The sequence below is a fragment of the Microcaecilia unicolor genome, chromosome 11 (genome assembly GCF_901765095.1).
Source record: "Microcaecilia unicolor chromosome 11, aMicUni1.1, whole genome shotgun sequence".
Lineage (NCBI taxonomy): Eukaryota > Metazoa > Chordata > Amphibia > Gymnophiona > Siphonopidae > Microcaecilia > Microcaecilia unicolor.
In genome coordinates this window covers 34325780-34348693 of record NC_044041.1, presented here as the reverse complement: position 1 = coordinate 34348693, position 22914 = coordinate 34325780, and the positions used below count along the sequence as shown (strand labels likewise).

Genomic DNA, 22914 nt, shown 5'->3' with positions numbered 1-22914 from the left:
CTCCCATCCTTGAACCCCCTCCCCACCTCAGTCCCCTTCTCTCATTCAAGAACCCCCTCCCCAGTCTCTCCCATCCAAAACCCCAGTCCCCTCCCCACCCGTCCCCTTCTCCAATCCGAGAACCCCCTCCCCAGTCTCTCCCATCCAAAAACCCCAGTGCCCTCCCCACTCGTCCCCTTCAAGCATCCAAGAACCCCCTCCCCATCCCCTCCCATCCTTGAACCCCCTCCCCACCTCAGTCTCCTTCTCCCATTCAAGAACCCCCTCCCCAGTCTCTCCCATCCAAAAACCCCAGTCCCCTCCCCACCCGTCCTCTTCAAGTATCCAAGAACCCCCTCCCCACCTCAGTCCCCTTCTCCCATTCAAGAATCCAAGTCCTCTCCCCATCCGTCCCCTTCTCCCATCCGAGAACCCCCTCCCCAGTCTCTCCCATCCAAGAACCCCAGTCCCCTCCCCACCCGCCCCCTTCAACTATCCAAGAACCCCCTCCCCACCCCTTCTGCTTCTCCCATCCATGAACCTCTCCCACCTCAGTCTCCTTCCCATTTGAGAACCCCCTCCCCCCCACCTGAGAGCCCCACACCCTTCTCCCATCTGAGTCCCTCCCCACCTACCAGCTCCATTCTCCTGCCGCCCAGGCCCACCACCCTCACTGCCTTAAAAAAAAACCCAATTTGAAGCACTGGAGTAACAGGCAGCAGCGCCTCGCGTCTGCCCTTCTACTAAAAATCTCTTCAACGACGTCATTGGGCCTTCCGACATTGAGTCCCACCCGCCCTCGCGGTAATTGGAAGTTACCTCAGAGGAGGGCGGGACTCAATGTGGGAAGGCCCAATGACGTCGTCGAAGAGATTTTTAGTAGAAGGGCAGACGCGAGGCGCTGCTGCCTGTTACTCCAGCGCTTCAAAGGGTTTTAAAGGCAGGACAGCGGCGGGAGCGGACTCGGAGCACCCCCCACCTGCTGACATCTGGGGCGGAGCGCCCCCACCACGTCGCCGTCGCGCGTTCCTGAACTTGGGAGGGAGGGAGAGTGGTGCTCGGGCGGGGGTAGCTTTTGGGTGGTTTTGTAGGTTGGTAGCCAGCGTTTCCTTGGCAGGGAGAGGAGTAGGGAAACACGCGGAGCGTGTTTCCCTACTCCTCCCCCTTCCTTGATGCGGTCCCTTCTTTAATTTTTCTGTTTGTTTTCCGCCCTCGACGTCATGACGTTTGACGCGAGGGCGGAGCAGAAAGTCGTTCAGTGGCTTCACCACCACGAACTTACGAACCGTTCTGGGAGTCTGAGTGACTTCAGAACGTTGTCCTCAGAACGTTGAGGGTGCGTTTTATTATATTAGATATTTACATTCCACGGATATCACTGTTCTTTATAGGTAACAATTTAAAACATACATAATCCATTATAAAATTTAGCATAAAATCAAAAACAAAACCAAACACTCTGACCGTCATAACTTCTACACATCTCCACTGCATTCACAATTTTTGAAGCATACAGCTCGAATCCACGCTCAAATTTGGGCGTGAGGAGTTATACCAACTGAAACCAGGTGTAAATTGTGCACATTTTAAGGGAACTCCCCGACCGAACTATGCCCCTTCCATAGTCCCACCCCCTTTGAAGATTCACGTGGAAACACTTAGGTGTTATTCTATAAATGGACGCCCCGTTTTGGTGCCCTGCATCCATTAGAATGCTTGAACGCAGAAGTAGCACCTAACATTCAGCTCCATGTATTGAATTCCCCTGTAAATGCCTATTAATTATGGAAGCTTTGGACTTGTTTCTTCTGCATATAAATACACTTTGGGAGTAATTCTCAAAAGATCGCCTAAATTTAGACACTGGAATGCTGCATGCTAATTGCGAAGCAATTACATGTGTACTTGTTGTTATAGTGCTACAAAAGTGGTACGGGATTTGTGTTGCAAACCGTACGAGGAGAGACTTGCCAACCTGAACATGTATACCTTGGAGGAAAGGAGAAACAGAGGTGACATGATACAGACATTCAAATATTTGGAAAGGTATTAATCCGCAAACAAACCTTTTCTAGAGATGGGGAAGGCGGTAGAACTAGAGGACATGAGTTGAGGTTTAACATAGGCAGGCTGCACACACTCACACTCCCGACCCTCACATATAAGGCACACAGTGACTGGACAGAATGCAAATTTTTTTGGGAGTAAATGGCCACAGCTTTATTGAACACATTAAATTGAACACATTAACTTATAACCCTAGGAAGCACCCGAGCCTTGAGTCCAACATATTAGAGAATTCTTCTCCCCACCCTGCCTCACCAGCTAGGGAGCATGACTCACTGGTCCACGTGGTGGCCAGACATATTCTCGTCTCCAGCGTGGCTGTGTGTCTTTCCAGTTTTACTCAGTATCGCCGTTTAGAGCCAGCTAGGTGATCAGTCTGCCACCAGTGAGTATTCTTGTCCTGGCCTCAAGCGACAAACTCCTTTTGTCCACTGCTCCAACACCTCCAACAGTCCTTAGGCTGGGGTGCATTCGCCACAACCCGGGGTTGCGAAGCATTCCCCCGGGCCCCCCCTCCAGTCTGAGCATTTTGAACAGTGTGTTTAGAAATGCTGCTCCAGTACCTCCTGGAAGTCATTGATGAGCAGGTCTTGCGCAATATCCGAAAGGTGCAGTGCATCCTCACTGAAGTGTCCCGGGATGGATGGGGAAGCCCAATCATGCCAGATCTTTATTCCACCAAGCTGCTCTGTCCATGAACCGATTTGGCGGTTAACCTTTTTAACACCTCTGGCCCATAATCTGTGTTCAGCCTCGTGCAACTGTGGGGTGATGTCGGACCAGAAGAGAAAAGTGTTGCGCAGCTGTACAGACAATGCAAAGAGATCATGCTTTGCAATTGCGATGAGGTGCTTGCAGGAGATGCGGCCAATGTCGTTGCCCCCTAGATGAACAATTAAAGCATCCGGTGGAGTTGCAGCATACAGCAATGTCTGAACATATGGGAGGAGCTGAGTCCATCTCATCCCTGGTACTCCAAGCCAGGTGACGTTTGCACCCCTCGCGTCCAGTCCGAGATTCACACCAGGGGATCGGGATACCAGGCGCCTAGTGGCCCTGTCAGTGTAAGAGTGTCCAGTGATCCACACCGCTCATTGTTGTGCTCCAAGACCTGCAATATGAAGGGAGTGATGTGCCGTAAGACCCGTAAGACCCAGCAGTGGTGGTGGCCTGATATAGGTCTTACATGCTGGTGACTTCCAGCGGCCCAGCTGTTTGATGAGCTGAGGTTGGAGTCCATGCTGGGAGGCAGTAGTGGCCACTCCTATATGAAAAGAATGGGTCCCATAGTATCGGGGGCAGTGACTAGCCTCATATAGGGCTTTTCGAAAACAGCAGCAAACTGGTACCGGGTGAGGGGGCTGATATCCTGGTGCAGCCAGAGGGACTGGCCAGATGCCAGCCTCACAGCCAGGTAAGCCTGGAGGTTGGCCAGAGGGCAGGTGGGAATGGCAGGAACCCTGCGCAGTGTGATGGCCTGATCTTTTCCGCTCTGATCAGTCTTGGACCTAGCAACAAGAAAGCACACCTGGTCTTGCGTGATAGAGATGTCATTGAGGCACAGACCACCCCATGCACGCCATTTGGAACGCACAGTCAACTCGCTAATGCGTAGTGCAACAAAAAAAAGCCAGTGAGAAAGCAGCCCTGAACAACCGCACCTCATAGGCTATGGAACACATTTTCATGAGCACCAACCACAGTATGTGTAGGAGCTCATGTATAACAGGGCGCCTGGAGTCCAGCGGTGCAGGGGTGCACCTAGCCCATCCTTTCAGCATTGTCCAAATCGGGAAACTGGCTCGTGGGTTGCCCCATCCCCTGAGTTTGACAAAGAAGGCAAAGCCAGTGATTCATGAGTTGACCGCTGTCCTTGAAGTGCCTTCGTCATAGGCGTTCGTGATGTAGCGAGCAATAAGGTGCTCGGGTACGGTCCCACCTTTCCATCATTGCCGACGCAAGTATGAACATACCTGGTTGAAGGCACTCCTGTAGGCAGACCAGGTAGAGTGGGCTAAGGAGCTGGTGATCAGTAGCGTTGCAGTGGAGTTCCCAGGTGTCACAGGTGCTCGGGGACAGGGGTGGGATCCTCTTGTGCAGATTGAGCAAGCTATCGAAAGAGTGGAAATTGAAAGCGTGAGAGAGCATCGGCAATGCAGTTATCAACATCAGGCACATGCTTTGCTTTGGCTATCAAGTTAATCTGTAGACAATGGAGGACAAAATGCCTGATACGTTTGGAGGCGTGTGAGCAACGCGCAGTTTGTTTGTTGATGATCTCCACCACTGCTGCATTATCAGATCATAGGATGACACTTTTGTTGGCCAACGCAGAACCCCAGACGTGCACCGCAGCAAAAATGGGGAAGAGCTCAAGGAAGGTGATGTCCTTGGGGAGTCCTGAGTGAATCCACTGCTGCGGCCATGGGGCAGCGAACCAATCTCCATTGCAGTAGGCTCCACACCCTGTGGATCCTGCTGCATCCGTAAAAAGATTGAGGTTGAAACTAGACATAGCCGCAGATTGGATTGAGGCCTTTCCGTTAGTCTTGCAAGAAGGTTAGCCAAATGCGCAGAATTTGCTTCATGGGCAAGGAGACACGTATGTGATGATGTTTGTGTTTAATACTTACTGTAGCTCGCACAAGTCTATGGACAAATACCCTGCCCATTGGGATAACCCAGCATGTGAAATTCAGTGAGCCAATGAGAGACTGCATGCGATGTAGCGTGATCTTAGAAGAGGCCACAGCCTGAAGAATTTTTTGCCTGAGGTCATGCAGCTTTTTCTCCGAGAGCTTCATGGTCAGTGTTAAGGAGTTTATTTCGATTCCCAGGAAAGTGATCATCGGGCTGGGTCATGTGGTTTTGCTAGATGCAATGGGCACTCCGAATTCATTGGCTACCATGTGGAAAGCATCCATTAGGTCCTTGCATGCGTTGGATGACAAAGAAAAAAATCATCTAGGTAGTGTACGATTGTATTAGCTGGAGCACTCTTGGACACAACCCAATGCAAAAAGGAGCTGAAGGCCTCAAAAAGGTTGCATGAAACCACACATCCCATGGGTATGCATTTATCAAAATAAAACCATTTGGCATAGCAGAAACCCAGTAAGGGGAAGTAGTCCGGGTGTATGGGGAGAAGATAGAAAGCGGATTCAATATCTACTTTTGTCATGAGAGCCCCGCGCCCGGCTACACGGACCACGTGTAAGGCAGAGTCAAAGGACATGTACTGAACCGGCGTGGCATGTGCCGGGATGGAGTCATTCACTGAGAGACCCGTGGGGTACGAGAGATTGTGTATGTGAGTGGATGTGGGGTACCGCAGGTGGCACACAAGTGTTTGAACTTGCAATCTGTAATGTTGCAGGTGCCTCTGTTATACTTCCAGCACACCTCTCTTGACTGTGTGATAGGCCTACTACTTGACATTTCTATAGCGCTACTAGGGTTACGCAGCACTGTACAATTTAATAAAAGAGGGCAGTCCCTGCTCAAAGGAGCTTACAATCTAAAGGACAAAAATGACAAGTTGGGGTAGTCTAGGTTTCTTGAATAGTGGTTAGGTGCCAAAGGTGACATTGAAGAGATGGGCTTTGAGCAAGGATTTGAAGATGGGCAGGGAAGGGACCTGGCGTATGGACTCAGGGAGTTTATTCCAAGCAGGGGTGAGGCGAGGCAGAAAGGGCGGAGCCTGGAGTTGGCGGTGGCCTCCCTTGTCTTTCTCCTGACTGTAGGGTCCTGAAGAAGGAAGAACGTGCAGAGCCCCCGGCAGTGCGCGTGAAGACATTCCGAAGCCAGAGTCCGCCATCATCCATGTCCCAGGCCATATTAGGATTGGATTCCATCTTATCTCTAAAGTGCTCATCATTAGCGAGCCAGACTGTGCCCTTGTGCTGGCGATAGATACTAATGACAGTTTCCAGGTAGCAGAGTATAGGGTCAATCTTTTCATGCCGTTTCCTGCATGCAATTCTCATCATACGTACATAGGACAACACCCAACATGCGAGATTGCGAGGTGTCACTTTGTTATGATCTGGAGGTAAGTCGCCCTTTTTGGCGCATTTCCTTACATGACGCCTGCGTCTGCCTTCTGCCAGCTTGAAAATGTCAAAGTATTCACGTTTCATCACCTTTTTGTGCAGGGATTTCCGGACCTTTTGCTATAAGTGTTGCGGTGGTACACCATAAGAGTATGGCACCGCAGGTGTAGTGGGGTGAGAAGGTGAGGAAGAGGAGGAGGATGAATCAGAAGATGAAGTAGAAGTGGCCCACCTAGACCGCTTACGTTTCTTACCTTTCCTTTTGTTCCTCTTGGATGAGCGAGTTGCAGCTGCATCCTGAGCCGTGGCCCTGAGCCGGATGCTTCTGTGGGCGTGTTTTGTGCCGATGCCCCAAGTGCTGAGATTGCGGGAAGGTCCTGTTGGTATGTTGCAACTTGTGCGCCCTGGTGCTCCGATATCCAGGCTCTTGTTGGGGAACCGTGCCCCACTGCCAAAGAGGCTCCCTTGCCTCTACGGCAGCTCCTTATTCAAAATTTGCTGCCGTCGGGTTGGCTCCGCCCCCTTCCAGCCTCTCCACCAATCACAGGTGGGATCTCCTCTGATGTCACTTCTCTGCTGGGGAAGCTGGAAACGGGAGGATGGGCCGGGGAGCTACTGCGTGGCAGCCGCCATGTTACGTGCGGCTTCTTGCTAGTCAGCTCTCCAGCCTTCTTGAAGGGAGGCAGACTCAGGAGTAATGTCAGGAAGTGTTTTTTCACGGAGAGGGTGGGGGATACATGGAATGCCCTCCTGCAGGAGGCGGTGGAGATGAAAACAGTAATGGAATTCAAACGTGCATGGTATAAACACAAAGGAATCTTGTTTAGAAGGGATGGATCCATAGAATTTTAGCGGAGATTGGGTGGCAACACCAGTAATTGGGAAGCAAAACTGGACTTCTACGGTCCGTGCCCTGATTGTGACTGAATAGGTATGGATGGGCTGGTGTGTAAATTTTAAGAGGCTTTGACGTTAACTTCAGAAATTTATGTGCAAAAACAGTGCTGGACAGACTTTTATGGTCTGTGCTCTGAGAATGATAAGGACAAATCAAACTCGTGTATACATATAAAGTATCGCATACCATGTAAAACAAGTTTATCTGTTGAGCAGACTGGATGGACCGTACAGGTCTTTATCTGCCGTCATTTACTATGTTACTGGCATAAGTCTGCAGTTACGCAGCTAACTTTAGGCACGAGCGCTTACACTAGTTCGATGGCTGATGTAAATGCTCACGCCTAACTGCTGTCAGGCACGTAACTGATAGTGATCTGTAACCTACATGCTTGAATGCTAGGCACACCCCTGACTCACCCATGCCCCTCCCAGGTCCATGCCCCCTTGCAGTTGCATGCTATGGATTTTGGGCACATGATCTGTAGAATCCCAACTAAGGGCAGTTCCCCCAAATTCTGTAAATGGCGCCTAAAGTTATGCGCCTTAAATTGGGTGTGCACCCAATTTACATGCATATCAAAACTGAGTAATCCAATCAGTACTGATAATTGGGTGGTAACAACCAGATATGAGCGCTAATTGGGCTTAATTAGGAGTTAGGCACACATTGGGTCTGTGCCTATCATGTTATACATGTATCAGATATGCACCGATTTTGTAGATGCCAAATATAGAATTTGGCCCTATGTGCTTAACTGCTAATTAGCGCCAATTAACACTAATTATAACCAGCTACTGGTTAATGCCAGTTATTACCTAATTATTGTATTAAGTTGCATACATAACTGACACTAATCTATAACTTGCATGGGCAACTTTGTGCGCTAAGTATAAAATGGTGCATTGCAAGTTGATAAAATTAGGGGGTATGGGGCCAACTTAGTAAAGGAGGCCCCAACCGGGTGCCACAAAATTAGCACCAAAAATCATGGTGGCGGGCGGTATTCTATAAGGGCTGCATGCAAATATCTCTCATGAATATTCATTGTGGGTATCCTGAAAACCTGACTGACTGGGGTGCCTCCAGAACCAGGTTTGGGAACCACTGCTCTAGAGAACAGTTGATGTAGGGTTACCATATTTGCTCCCCCCAAAAAGAGGACACATGCCCCCTTCTGCAGAAGTTTCGTGAGGCTGGCACTGGGAAGGGAGACAGCAAGAATATAGGCTACAGCTGCACCGGGCGGGAAAGAGGGGGCTCTTTCCTGCCCTGAAGAGGTCACTAGACCACTAGGGCACTACAGTAAGGAGAGAGGATAGGACACCCTTAGGTCCACCTGCCAGCCAACCTGCCCGTTTGTCTGCAAATCTGGACAAACAGGCAGGATGGCAAAACCCGCTTGGTTGCCCAGCTGTGTCCTCAAAAAAAAGACATGTCCAGGTAAAACCAAACATATGTTAACCCTAAGTAGAGGCCTACCCTCTTTATGGAATACTAGAGTGGCAGAACACACACCAGCCTTTAAGGAGTGGTCACTCTCATCAGCTCAACACCTCATGTTAGCCAGAACATCCATAAATTCTAGTATTCTATAATTTAACTGTATATGTGCAAGCTCCACCCATGCACACACCCACTGGCAAAGTGCATGCCATCAAAATATGTTGTTTACTTTTACGCTAGTCAGCGTTCTATTAAATGGCGATTTATGTGTGGAGTGGCCTAGTGGTTAGAGCACCGATCTTGACATCCAGAGGTGGCCGGTTCAAATCCCACTGCTGCTCCTTGTGATCTTGAGCAAGTCACTTAACCCTCCATTCCCTCAGGTACAAACTTAGATTGTGAGCCCTCTTGGGACAGGGAACTACCTAGTGTACCTGAATGTAGCTCACCTTGAGTTACTACTGAAAAAGGTGTGAGCAAAATCCAAATAAAAAAAATGTGCATTCCTGCCACCTAAAACTAGCAGCTCCTTCTTGCATTACCCCCTTAATGACAGTCACCAGGTCCAGTGCAGCTTCTGTATGCCGTGTGACCTGCTGACTGGTTGGCAGGACAGTGAGTGGCTTCCACAGGCCTCCAACTGCTGCGGAAGAAGGATTATAATTTTTCTTTATTCATCCTCTTTATTGCTGCACAGCAACAGATGCCTAGGAGGAAAAATAAATCTTGAAAAAAAATCATTATATTAAAACCTATCTTGCATTTGTCTGCTTGTGTTATTATGGCATACATTTTTCCTCAGTCATCTGAAAGGAATATATGACAGGGTTAAATGTGTGTTTCCTGAGGTTCCGCTTTTAATAACCTTCAGTATCGCTGTGACTTTCTCTTAACCATTTTTTATATTTTGATTTGCTTAATAGAATTACATTAAAAAATCGTGCTGTTTGGTTGATACAGAAAACCTCTCATTATCATTATTATTGTTTGTGTATTTTTTTAAAATGCGTCCTTGATATCTGTTCTGAGATTCAAGAACATGTAGCAATATCTTCTGAAAACAAATATATATCATCCATGTTCTTTTGAAGAGCATTTTTTTCATTTGCACATATGACTATAGTTTGTAAAGGAATCTTATGTAAGAGATCCATTCCATGTTTTGAGGTTATCCTCTCTAAATATGCACAAGGCATTTTGCTGACCAGTGCTGGCGATAAACCCAGAAATTCAATGCCAGGCCATGTCTGGGCACCAATATTGAATTTCTGGGTTTCTGAAGCTGGCTAGACCATAACCAGATACGTCCAATAGAGCAGTTTTATCTTTACTCTTTTTCAAGTAGTGACCACCACCGGGCAAGTGGGAAGGTCATCTCCAATGATGTGCTGGCTCAGCACCTCAGGTGCACTCAGAGTGATTTTCATGTAACTAAACAGTCTTTTTCCTCTCTACTTTTTCTCTCTCAGCCCATCTCTCCTCCTTGCCCCCCACCCCCCTCCACCGCTACCACAGTCTGTCTCCCCCAAACCTATAAAGCTATTCTCAGCCCCCACTGCCTTTTGTCAGTTTCCGTCATTCCATCCCCAATCCCAGCCCTTCCAAGCAAGCTCTCCTTGCAGTTTGTTAATCCTCCACCTGTTCTGTTTTCTTCCAGCACTTTATGGCACTCAAGCTCCTGTGTTTTCCCTGTCTAGTGAGAATTGTGCAGGAGTTTGGTCACTGTATGACTTAAACTCACTGAGGGCTGCACAATATCAGAGACCCAGAGACACAAAAACATCTGTTCCAAAGGCAGTGCCATCAGCAGTGCTCCAGAGAAGCCAGTGCCCTGGAAAATGTGTATTTCAAGAAAATATTCAGGGAGCCACTGATGGGAGCCAGCACCAGCTTCATTGATGTGGAGGGTCTGGATTTGACTCCTAGTCCAGGTATCCCACTGGGTCAGCTGGAGATATTGCAGAAGCAGCATTCACATCACTGGGGCTGGTGGTGGTGGTTGGGTCAAGGAACTCATAATTGTGCCACGGTGATACCTATTGGCCAACTTAAGGGCTGTGATTGAAGAATCCCGGGTGAATGTATTTGTGCCATGGAGACCCCTAAAAGCCAGAGTTGGGGGCTATGATTGAAGACGTTCTAGTGATTATAGTTGTGTCATGGTGACACGTATTAGCCAGATTTAGGAGCTATGATTGAAGAAGCCCTGGTGAATGGTCTGTGGCTGAGCATTTTCACTGAAATGACTGGCCAGGTGAGTTATGAAGGGATATAAAATAGTGGGAAAAATCCCCTTGTAGGTTCAAAGCAAGGTTTATTGACACCAGATCCTAATCGTCGTTTGTTCCTGTTGAACAGGAATCTCAGAAAGATCAGGACAAAATGGTCTGGTTAAAAACAAAACATGGTAAAGAAAGCAAAGTGATCATGTAAACAAAGGTGGGGCTTCAGGAGCTCCATCTGAACTCTGATAAGACAATTGCTTGGCTTAGCAACAATTCACATTCTAAATCAATCAATGTTTTCAGAAGGCAATGGGATGGGTCAGCAGGAAAGGCCTGGTGCAGGCTGAGGCAGCATTTCAATATGGCTGTCGCTGAAGGGTGAAGATTTACTGAAAATAAAAAAGTAAACCAGACAGGGAGGGGAGAGAGCCAGCGGTGGTCCATGAGGGGAGGGAGAGATGCTGGAGTGACTGTGCAGGCAAGGGAGGGAGGGCAGCAAATTATTAATCGTGATTACATTTTTTAATCGCATCGAACAGTTAACACATTAATCGCAATTAACTTGCAGCCCTAGATTAATCAAAGGATTCTATATTTTTATTTTCAGTAAGTCTTCACCCTTCAGCGACAGCCGTATTGAAATGCTGCCTCAGCCTGCACCAGGCCTTTCCTGCTGACCCATCCCACTGCCTTCTGAAAACAGGAAGTTGCATCAGAAGGGAGCGGGCCGGGTTAGAGGGAAAGGCCTGATGCAGACCAAGGCAGTGTTTCAATATGGCTGCCACTGCAAGGCGAAGAAGACTAACTGAAAATAAAAAGGTAAACTGGGAGAGGAGGTGAGAAAGAGCCACTGGTGGTCCAGGAAGAGGGAGGGAGAGATGCCAGACTGACCTGGCATGTGGGTGTATGAGGGAGAGAGAGGAGTGGGAGTGTGAGGGGGAAACTGAGAGAAAATTGTGAGAGGGGAGGGGAAGCACATTTGAGAGAGAGAGAGAGAGAGAGAGAATGGGTGAAATCAGGGGGGCACATATGAGGGAGAGAATGAGTTCAGGCCCCCTCCAAATCTACAGTATCCGTTCAAAGTCTTGTGGGGAGGGAAATGAAATGCAAGCTCCCCCCAGTGGACTGATGGCTATACCCCGCCTTTATTCACGTGATTAATTGCGAGGTTAAAATTTTTAATTGAAATGCAGCCCTAACACTATCATTACAGCTTTTTGCTTGGCTTCTAAAATGGAAAGTCTTTGATGCTGATCCTTGAGTCAGAATTTGCACACAGATTTGCATGCAAATGATATTGTTGCTCAGTTAAATGTATTATATATTTGCATGTGCCTAGGACGTAACTTGGGGTGGGGGTGAGGGGACAGCCTGGAAGACAGTTCCTCCACTTCTTTTCAGACTCCGGAGAAGCAGTGGCGTTCCGCTCCAAACTGACCAGGCCTGAGCTGTAGGCCTTGACACTAAATGGAATCTCTGGGTCAGAGGATGTTACACTGTGGTGGCATCACTCCAAGGACTCTGCAACTAGCCAGATCCAGCCTGGAAGATTAAAAAAAAAAAAACCCTTGAAGAAGAGACATTGTTAGATCATGTCAGTCACTTTGGAGCCTCTTTGCATACTTTCAAGTTCACATATAAAAATATTGGCATGATTGATTCAATATCATTATTAATCATCAGTCAGCCAATCACCATCTATGATCTGCCCTGGTTCAATGGACAAGCCTGATAAGAGAGTACTTATGACTGTGCCGAGACCAAGGGACAAAAACCAAGAAAGAGAATAAATAAGGAGACTACAGAATGATGTTTCAGCTACCATTGGAGAACCTGAAGGCATCCTTGACTGCAGTGCTGACACCAACAGGTTCTACAGTTTTGGTTCTGTGATCACTCAAATATCAAGGAATAGATAGCGAGGCAATTTGCCAGTAGGGGTTGTGAGTTATACTATTTGACTCTGAACTACTTATAAGAACGGGAAAACCCGACTTGATAGTGCAAAACCTCTCCGCGAAAAACTACACTGGCTCCCAATCAAAGAATGTATTGCTTTCGAAATCTGCACAATGGTTCACAAAATTATCTACGGTGAAGCCCTGGGATACATGACAGACCTGATTGACCTGCCAACCAAAAATACTTCAAAATCAACACAAACGTACCTAAACCTGCACTACCCAAGCTGCAGAGGACTCAAATACAAATCCACTTGCGCATCCAATTTTTCCTACATAAGCACACGATTGTGGAACGCACTTCCAAAAGCCTTAAAAACTATATACCACCACCTACACTTCCGGAGAACAGTAAAAACGTATTTGTTCAAAAAGGCATACCCTAACAACACAACATAAAAACCTGACCGCTGCAACACAACAAAACCATAATACAGTATGGGCACAACAAAACCAAAATACAGTATGGACACAATATTATCAAAATACATCATGGACACAACACAACTCTTCCGTGCAGGAGTGTAGCCAGACAACAGATTTTGGGTGGGCCTAGGCAAGAATTGGGTGAGCACCAAGTGTTCTCCCCCCCCCCCCCCCCCCCCCCAAAAAAAAAAATTATCTCAGCTGGTGGGAAAACGCTTCTTTCCACCTTGGCAGCAGGCATGCACTGAAAACTGAGCATGCGCAGGTGCCGGTGTCATGGAGAGTAGCGTTTTCGTTACCATCAGGGGAAAATCTTCAGCTGGCGGAGCTTGGGATTCCCACCAGTTACCACTAAACATGTGCTCCTGTTGGGTGGGCCTGAGCCATAAATAAGCCCACCTGTGGCTACGCCACTGTTTCCGTGTTCTACGCTCCTATTTGGCTATTCCACATGAACCTTATCTTATCTCTACATCACTCTGTATTTGTTTACACCGGAGTCTGCAAACGCATCTCCGGCACTATGTAAGCCACATTGAGCCTGCAAATAGGTGGGAAAATGTGGGATACAAATGTAACAAATAAAATAAGAAACTATTTGTGATGCTTTATTGCTGCCTGTTTTCTGTCTCTAAATTTGTTTGATAAATAAACCATTATACTTTCTGGAATTCTGATGGTCCGTCCTTGTTATCAGCAGATAGGGGGGTTGTAGTGAACTTGGGCCAGTGAATGTGTATATAACTCGTCCCTAGACAGAGATTGCCACACATACTTATTGGTTATAACCTCTTTATACATAGACATGTGATCTGAATCCCCCAGTCATACCGAATTGTCTCTATTTGACTAGCATAAAGATATTCCAAAGGTGATGCATGAGCTTTTGAGACTGTATACATTCCATCATCAGAGTCATGTTAAGGTGAACATCACAATTTGATGGATGGAGAGATGATAGTGGAGCATCAAAAATCAATCCTCAAGATCCTCCAAGCTCAGATTTGAATTTGTCCTCAGCTGAGTGGACTTACATAAGTACATAAGTACATAAGTAGTGCCATACTGGGAAAGACCAAAGGTCCATCTAGCCCAGCATCCTGTCACCGACAGTGGCCAATCCAGGTCAAGGGCACCTGGCACGCTCCCCAAACGTAAAAACATTCCAGACAAGTTGTACCTAAAAATGAGGAATTTTTCCAGTCCATTTAATAGCGGTCTATGGACTTGTCCTTTAGGAATCTATCTAACCCCTTTTTAAACTCCGTCAAGCTAACCGCCCGTACCACGTTCTCCGGCAATGAATTCCAGAGTCTAATTACACGTTGGGTGAAGAAAAATTTTCTCCAATTCGTTTTAAATTTACCACACTGTAGCTTCAACTCATGCCCTCTAGTCCTAGTATTTTTGGATAGCGTGAACAGTCGCTTCACATCCACCCGATCCATTCCACTCATTATTTTATACACTTCTATCATATCTCCCCTCAGCCGTCTCTTCTCCAAGCTGAAAAGCCCTAGCCTTCTCAGCCTCTCTTCATAGGAAAGTCGTCCCATCCCCACTATCATTTCGTCGCCCTTCGCTGTACCTTTTCCAATTCTACTATATCTTTTTTGAGATACGGAGACCAGTACTGAACACAATACTCCAGGTGCGGTCGCACCATGGAGCGATACAACGGCATTATAACATCCGCACACCTGGACTCCATACCCTTCTTAATAACACCCAACATTCTATTCGCTTTCCTAGCCGCAGCAGCACACTGAGCAGAAGGTTTCAGCGTATCATCGACGACGACACCCAGATCCCTTTCTTGATCCGTAACTCCTAACGCGGAACCTTGCAAGACGTAGCTATAATTCGGGTTCCTCTTACCCACATGCATCACTTTGCACTTGTCAACATTGAACTTCATCTGCCACTTGCACGCCCATTCTCCCAGTCTCGCAAGGTCCTCCTGTAATCGTTCACATTCCTCCTGCGACTTGACGACCCTGAATAATTTTGTGTCATCGGCGAATTTAATTACCTCACTAGTTATTCCCATCTCTAGGTCATTTATAAATACATTAAAAAGCAACGGACCCAGCACAGACCCCTGCGGGACCCCACTAACTACCCTCCTCCACTGAGAATACTGGCCACGCAATCCTACTCTCTGCTTCCTATCTTTCAACCAGTTCTTAATCCATAATAATACCCTACCTCCGATTCCATGACTCTGCAATTTCTTCAGGAGTCTTTCGTGCGGCACTTTGTCAAACGCCTTCTGAAAATCCAGATATACAATATCAACCGGCTCCCCATTGTCCACATGTTTGCTTACCCCCTCAAAAAAATGCATTAGATTGGTGAGGCAAGACTTCCCTTCACTAAATCCGTGCTGACTTTGTCTCATCAGTCCATGTTTTTGTATATGCTCTGCAATTTTATTCTTAATAATAGCCTCCACCATCTTGCCCGGCACCGACGTCAGACTCACCGGTCTATAATTTCCTGGATCTCCTCTGGAACCCTTCTTAAAAATCGGAGTAACATTGGCTACCCTCCAGTCTTCCGGTATTACACTCGATTTTAGGGACAGATTGCATATTTCTAACAGTAGCTCCGCAAGTTCATTTTTTAGTTCTATTAATACTCTGGGATGAATACCATCAGGTCCCGGTGATTTACTACTCTTCAGCTTGCTGAACTGACCCATTACATCCTCCAAGGTTACAGAGAATTTGTTTAGTTTCTCCGATTCCCCCGCTTCAAATATTCTTTCCGGCACCGGTGTCCCCCCCAAATCCTCCTCGGTGAAGACCGAAGCAAAGAATTCGTTTAATTTCTCCGCTACGGCTTTGTCCTCCTTGATCGCCCCTTTAACACCATTTTCGTCCAGCGGCCCAACCGACTCTTTGGCCGGTTTCCTGCTTTTAATGTATCTAAAAAGTTTTTACTATGTATTTTTGCTTCCAACGCTAATTTCTTCTCAAAGTCCTTTTTTGCCCTCCTTATCTCCGCTTTGCATTTGGCTTGGCATTCCTTATGATCTATCCTGTTACTTTCAGTTGGTTCTCTTCTCCACTTTCTGAAGGATTGTTTTTTGGCTCTAATGATTTCCTTTATCTTACTGTTTAGCCACGCCGGCTGACGTTTAGTCTTTTTTCCCTTTTTTCTAATACGTGGAATATATTTGTCCTGAACCTCCAGGATGGCGTTTTTAAACAGCATCCACGCCTGATGCAAGTTTTTTACTCTGCGAGCTGCTCCTTTCAGTCTTTTTTTCACCATTTTTCTCATTTTGTCGTAATCACCTTTTCTATAGTTAAACGCTAGCGTACTTGATTTCCTAGTTTCACTTCCTTCAATGCCAATATCAAAACCGATCATATTATGATCACTGTTATCAAGCGGCCCTCGTATCGTTACCCCCTGCACTAGATCATGAGCACCACTAAGGACTAAGTCTAGTATTTTTCCTTCTCTTGTCGGCTCCTGAACTAGCTGTTCCATGAAGCTGTCCTTGATTTCATCAAGAAATCTTATGTCCCTTGCGTGTACAGATGTTACATTACCCCAGTCTATATGCGGGTAATTGAAATCCCCCATTATTATTGTGTTGCCCAGTTTGTTTGCGTCCCTGATTTCCTTTAACATTTCCGCATCCGTCTGTTCGTCCTGGCCAGGCGGACGGTAGTACACTCCTATCACTATCCTTTTCCCCTTTGCACATGGAATTTCAATCCACAGTGATTCCAAGGAGTGTTTTGCTTCCTGCAGAATTTTCAATCTATTTGATTCAAGGCTCTCGTTAATATACAATGCTACCCCTCCACCAATCCGATTCACCCTATCACTACGATATAATTTGTACCCCGGTATGACAGTGTCCCACTGGTTATCCTCCTTCCACCAGGTCTCAGAGATGCCTATTATATCTAATTTTTCATTTAGTGCAATATATTCTAACTCCCCCATCTTATTTCTTAGGCTCCTGGCATTCGCATATAGACATTTCAAACTATGTTTGTTGTTCCTAAGTACATCATGCTTAGTACTTGACAGTATTAATTGGCAATCTTTTGTCTGATTTTTATTGTTATTTAAAGATACCCGATCTACTACAATCTCTTTTGCAACCTCACTATCAGGATACTCTATCTTCCCTGTTATGGTGATATCTTTGAAAGATACCTTATCCCGAACCATGCTCTTTTGAGCGACTGTCGGCCTTCCCCCCATTTCTTGTTGGAAATTTGTATATATTGCAGTAAACCAGATGGCCAGTGGAATTTTACTAGCATCCGTTGTGGGCAAAAAAAAAAAAAAAAAGGACAGGGAAAAATTCATCACTGGGGTTGGTTTTTATTTCACTCATTTTCAGAAACCTGTCAACAGAACTTTCCAAGAGCCTAGGGAATACTATATTTATAAATGGCTAATGTCCTCATAGAATTAATTTCTGAAATTATTGGAATATGTCATGTTTCGTAGGATATGAAAGAAATGCAGATGGTTCTCGTGTAACTTGGGAGGTCAATTAACATATGTCCTCACCTTAAAAAGATGATTTCATATTAATCAGAATTAAAATTTATTTTCAAAGGTGTTAATTAATGTGGAAATGCAATGCCCTTTCTCTTTAAGCTTCCTTAGTATACAACAAAGAACTCAAGTTAGATAAAACCATATCCCTGAAGTAATATCATGACTTCAATCAAGGAAAACTAAATTTTCCTCTTTGTGACCTTACAATCAGACACAGTTGATTGGGGTAAAACCTTTCTGTTTCTTTATTTTCATCATCAACTAGGGATGATATGAGTATTCTTTTCAAGAAGCCACCAAATTTTGTCAACACTGTAGTGTCTTGGACATGGAGAAATATGCCCTAATGCAAAATGTATGGGTTGGCAGGGTACACAGGCAGATAGAGGTGTCTTATCCTATCTTATCTCAGCAATGATAAGCAAACAAGAATAAACTCTCAATTTTAAACTAGTTGGACATAAAGCAGGGCCGCCGAGAGTGGGGGGCAGGGGGGACAAAATTCCCCAGGCCTGGCACCGCAGTCCCCTCCAGCCGCCCCCCTCCATCCACCACCGGGCCGGGCCCCCCTGAATTCAAATAATAGCGCCTCACCTCGACCTTGCTCCGTGTGAAAGAAGCGCAGCAGAGGCGGTCTGCAGATTGCCTCCCTTCGGGCCTTCCCGCCCTGTGTCCCGCCCTCGTCTGACGTAACTTGCGCGAGGGCGGCCCTGATAATAATCAATTCATTGACAGTATCCTTACTGCTTCTTAAATCTCAAAAACAGTTTGTAGAGTATTTTAAAGCTTTTCATCATTCAGGTTAGTGGTAAACCAAGAAAGAGAGCGCTGTATTTCTTCAACAGTCTGAATCATCTGAGAGCAACATTCAACACCTCACCTGGCAGAGGAGAGACCGTTGAACATCTGGATGATGGCAACCGAGATCAATCATGAAAGGGCAGGTTCAGTCAATAGTGGATTTGCTAGTCTCCTGCTTAGAATTAGTCCCTTGGGCAAAATTTCACACACATCTGCTCCGCTAATTCCTTTCTTCATCAGCCTATACCTCCTAATGGCTCTGGAGCAGCCGAAATTTCTGCCCTTAGTAGTGTGATGAGCTTGAAGGTGGCGGCTAGCCAGGAGAACATTTGCAAAAGATGCCAGAGTTGTAAGGTTTCAAGAGCCCACCAACTGCTAAGGACGAGGCGCAAAACTGACAAAATCCAAGTCTGAACAGTAAGGAAGATCCTGAGAATTGTTAGAGAAGATCCTTCTGATCCTCATAAAAGCCATAGTTAATTCTTCAGGGCATGTGTATGCTGTACATGATTTTTGTTTTGTATTTTAATATAAGGAAAAAGAAAGGCAGGATCAAAGTCCATGAAGTATAATATGCTGCTAAACTGGCCTCAAGTTGAGTTTTTCTAGGTGGGGAAGTGTTGGGTCAGGTGGGTTTGAATTAGTGAAAGAACGAGGGGTATAGGAGAGCAGGAAAGGGTAGCAACCAGATGATGTGGAGAAATAGGGGAGATAGGTGAGAGTGGAAGATGGAAGTAGGTGTCACAGTAAGAGGTGAAAAGGGAGATTGAAGGGGGGAGGTGCAGGCTGTAAGTGGATAGAGAGGCAGATAGATGGCAAAAATGAGTTGAAAGGAAAAGATCAATGTCAGAGGCAGATGTGGAAGAGGAAGTAAAGAAGACAAGAAAGAAGAAAAATAGATTTTGGAAAAGGATGTAGGAAGAGATCAACAAGAGGAAACTGGAAAAGAGAGGGCAAAACCAAGCCAATTAGAACATGTCTGGCAACAAGGATAGGAAGAAAAAGTTGCTTATTTTCAGTTTTAGCGCTCAAAATTTTAGAGTGATCAAAAAATATCAGCTTTGGAGATGTTTTTCTCTTATGTCTTTTTATTTTGTTCAGTATAAGAGGACATAGATTTTATTTTCTGCTTCTCCAGTGTTGCATTACATGTTGAGGCTTTCTTTTTTGGGGGGGAAGAGAGGTCCATTTCAATTTTTATCTACATTGGGGTCGATATTCAGCCGGTGGCGGTGAGTGTTTTTTAATCACCGCCGGTGTTATTCCCTAGTATTCAGTGCCGAACCACGTCCGGGCATAGGCATTGAATCGCACAAGTGACACTACATAAAGCTAGGACTCACTTTTATGCGGTCCTCTTTGACTGCTAATCTTAGACTGTCTTATTTTGGGAAGAGAGGTTCATTTCAAGTTTAGTCTACATTGGGGGTTGACATTCAGTTGGCAGCTAGGAGCATTTCTCTAAGTGATTGCCAATGTTATTCCTGGGTGTTGAATGCCTGCCCATATTCGGGAACTGCATTGAATATCTGGCGTTATGCAGCCAGCTCTCTCTTAAGCGGCACTGCGTAAAGATAGGACTGAATTTTATGAGGTCCAATTTGACTGCTAAACTTAGGCAGTAAAATGCTGAATATTGACATATAACAACAAAATCACCTGAAAATAATCAACGAAATCATTAACTTTCACAAATTGCTGAAAACTCACCTTTTCACCAAAGCCTATCAAGAAAATCCATAACCAATTCTAACATATCATTACTCATTCCTCGCGATGATTATCTTTTATAACCGCTTTATTAGACTAACTTACTATCCTGATATATCTTTCACATCAGTTGTATTTTTTGTACCCTGATTTGGTGATGCCATAACAAGTCTTCGTAAGCCACATTGAGCCTGCAAATAGGTGGGAAAATGTGGGATACAAGTGCAATAAATAAATAAAAAGAGGGTCCAAATCTCCCGCAAAACGCACAAAACAACAAGAAAAGCGGAAGAAACCCAAAAGACCAGAGTGAAACCACAGATGGTAAGAGCACCAAAAACGTTTTATTGGGACCCTACACGGTCCGTGTTTCAGCCAAAAAGGCCTTCCTCAGGGGTCTAAAACAAAACAAAATATAACATATAAAAATCTATATATAAAAACACATCTAAAAATATTCCATACAAGATTCTATATATGATATGTAATAGTGACATTAAAATACAATTAAAACCATAAAAGTCTAAAAACATAATATCACAAATCATTATAAAAGATAAATGAGGATGCAACATTTGAAATAATCTGAAATAAGCATAGCAATAAAGGCCAAACTGCATAATATAGGCAAAAAACATATAAATATGATAATGCTGTTCATGCCTTTCTACTCCATGAGAATTTTGCAGGAACATCTGTATAAGTCAATTTGAAGGTATGTCACATTTGAATAACATTTATATGTGTTTGCTTATATCAGTTATTCAAGTGTAATATCATTATTGAATCATCTTCTTTAATTTATCTTTTAATTTATCTTGTTTAGTTTTCTCCTTTTATCTTTATTTTTTATCACATATCAATTTATACCACATATCATTCTAATATGGGTTTGAAGGTTGAATGGACAATTTCTATATTTTAATATACATATCCCTGTATGTGGCTTTGGATGTTTGAAAAAGCATTATCATATTTATATGTTTTTTGCCTATATTATGCAGTTTGGCCTTTGCTATTCTTATTTCAGATTATTTCAAATGTTGCATCCTCATTTATCTTTTATAATGATTTGTGATATTATGTTTTTAGACTTTTATGGTTTTAATTGTATTTTAATGTCACTATTACATATCATATATAGAATTTTGTATGGAATATTTTTAGATGTGTTTTTATATATAGATTTTTATATGTTATATTTTGTTTTGTTTTAGACCCCTGAGGAAGGCCTTTTTGGCCGAAACACGGACCGTGTAGGGTCCCAATAAAACGTTTTTGGTGCTCTTACCATCTGCGGTTTCAGTCTGGTCTTTTTTGGGTTTCTTCCGCTTTTCTTATTGACATATAACCACCTAAGTGCCGACTTCAGACCGCCCACAAAGCGACCAGCTTTGAGTTTAGTGGTCTGTGGTGATATTCACAGGTACTAACCGGTTAAGGGAGTCTTTTACTAAGCAGTAAGCAGCAGTAAGCCCGGCTGTAGTTCCCACCCCCAGCACGCGCCATTTCTGGTGCTACAAAAATATTTCTATTTTTGTAGCCTCGGTGTTTACCTGGCAGTATTCGGCAGTGCCGCACGCTACCCAATTACTGCTGGGTTAGCACGGGAGCCCTTACCACCACCATAATGGGTAGTGGTAAGTGCCCCCCCCCCCCCCTCAAAATGGCTGTGCGGCAAGTGCTTCACTTGCTGCATGAACATTTTTTTAAAAAAAAAACAGTCTTTTACCCGCTGCGGAAAAAGGGGGCCTCAGCGTGCATCAAAAACACACGCTGATGCTAGCGCAGGCCCCCTTTTACCACAGCTTAGTAAAAGGACCCCGAAGTGCAGCGGAATATCAGTGAAAAACCCCCGAACAAGCAAATTAACTAGCCAGGAGCCCTTTCTGACCTGCTAAATCACTTCGAATATCGACCCCATTATTTCTATTTCTAATTTATGGTCCCTTTAATCTATATTAAGTGAGGTTCTGCATATGGGGATTGAGCTAAGGTATTTTACCACTGTTTAGTTTCTTCTTCTTTTTTTTTTTTTTTAAATTGAAAATGGGTCAATGAAAACCGTATGCTAACTATCCATGAACTAGGAGGGTCTGTTGTGGGCTTGGTAAAATCCTGTGAATTCTTAATGCTCCTGTTCTAGATGTTAAGTAACGTTGAAGTAATAGTCTTATTTAGTGTAGGACTGAATTATTGTCCAAATCCTGTTTCTGCATCTCTGAAAAAGAATTGAGAGGAATAGCTTGTGTATCCAGACCCTTGAGTGGATTTATGGAATTGATAAAGCTTTGCTCCAAACAATGTGTGTGATATAAATAAAGCTTGAGTTGTATATTCTTACATAGCCCGCAGTGTGGACGCCATGTCCTTCCTGTGTTACAGCATATGTGTAAATAAATCTTTATTGAGATGTTACTGCTGAGCGACTTCTCGGTGCAGCTTCCCCAGACCTGACAGTGCAGAGATCTATAGCAGCCTGGCCTGTTCTGCTTTTTCCAACAGGAAGTATTTTACTGTTATGCTATTTAAAACACTCTCTTTTCATGAATAGGTTTTTTATTGGTTGAGTCTTGGGAGTTAGTGTTTTGGAGTGACCTTGAAATAACCTTAAATGTAATGTCTAGGAGGGCTGTGGATGTGATGAATAGTAGTATCCAACCATAAAAGTATTTTCAAATAAAAGTTAATGATCACTCAGGTCCCTGTTTTGAAAAGAAAGGTTTCAGGTCAGCAGACCTTTTGAAAACGTACTAAAGTGTTAATTCCAAGAACCCGTACAAGCATGGAAACACTTCATTTTGCATTTCCAA

General features: G+C 44.9%; 1 protein-coding gene across 1 annotated transcript in view; it reads left to right on the top strand.

Moving 5' to 3' along the window:
• CUX2 (cut like homeobox 2) overlaps positions 1-22914 on the top strand; it is a 521901-nt gene that overhangs the window by 116041 nt on the left and 382946 nt on the right. The window lies entirely within an intron of this gene.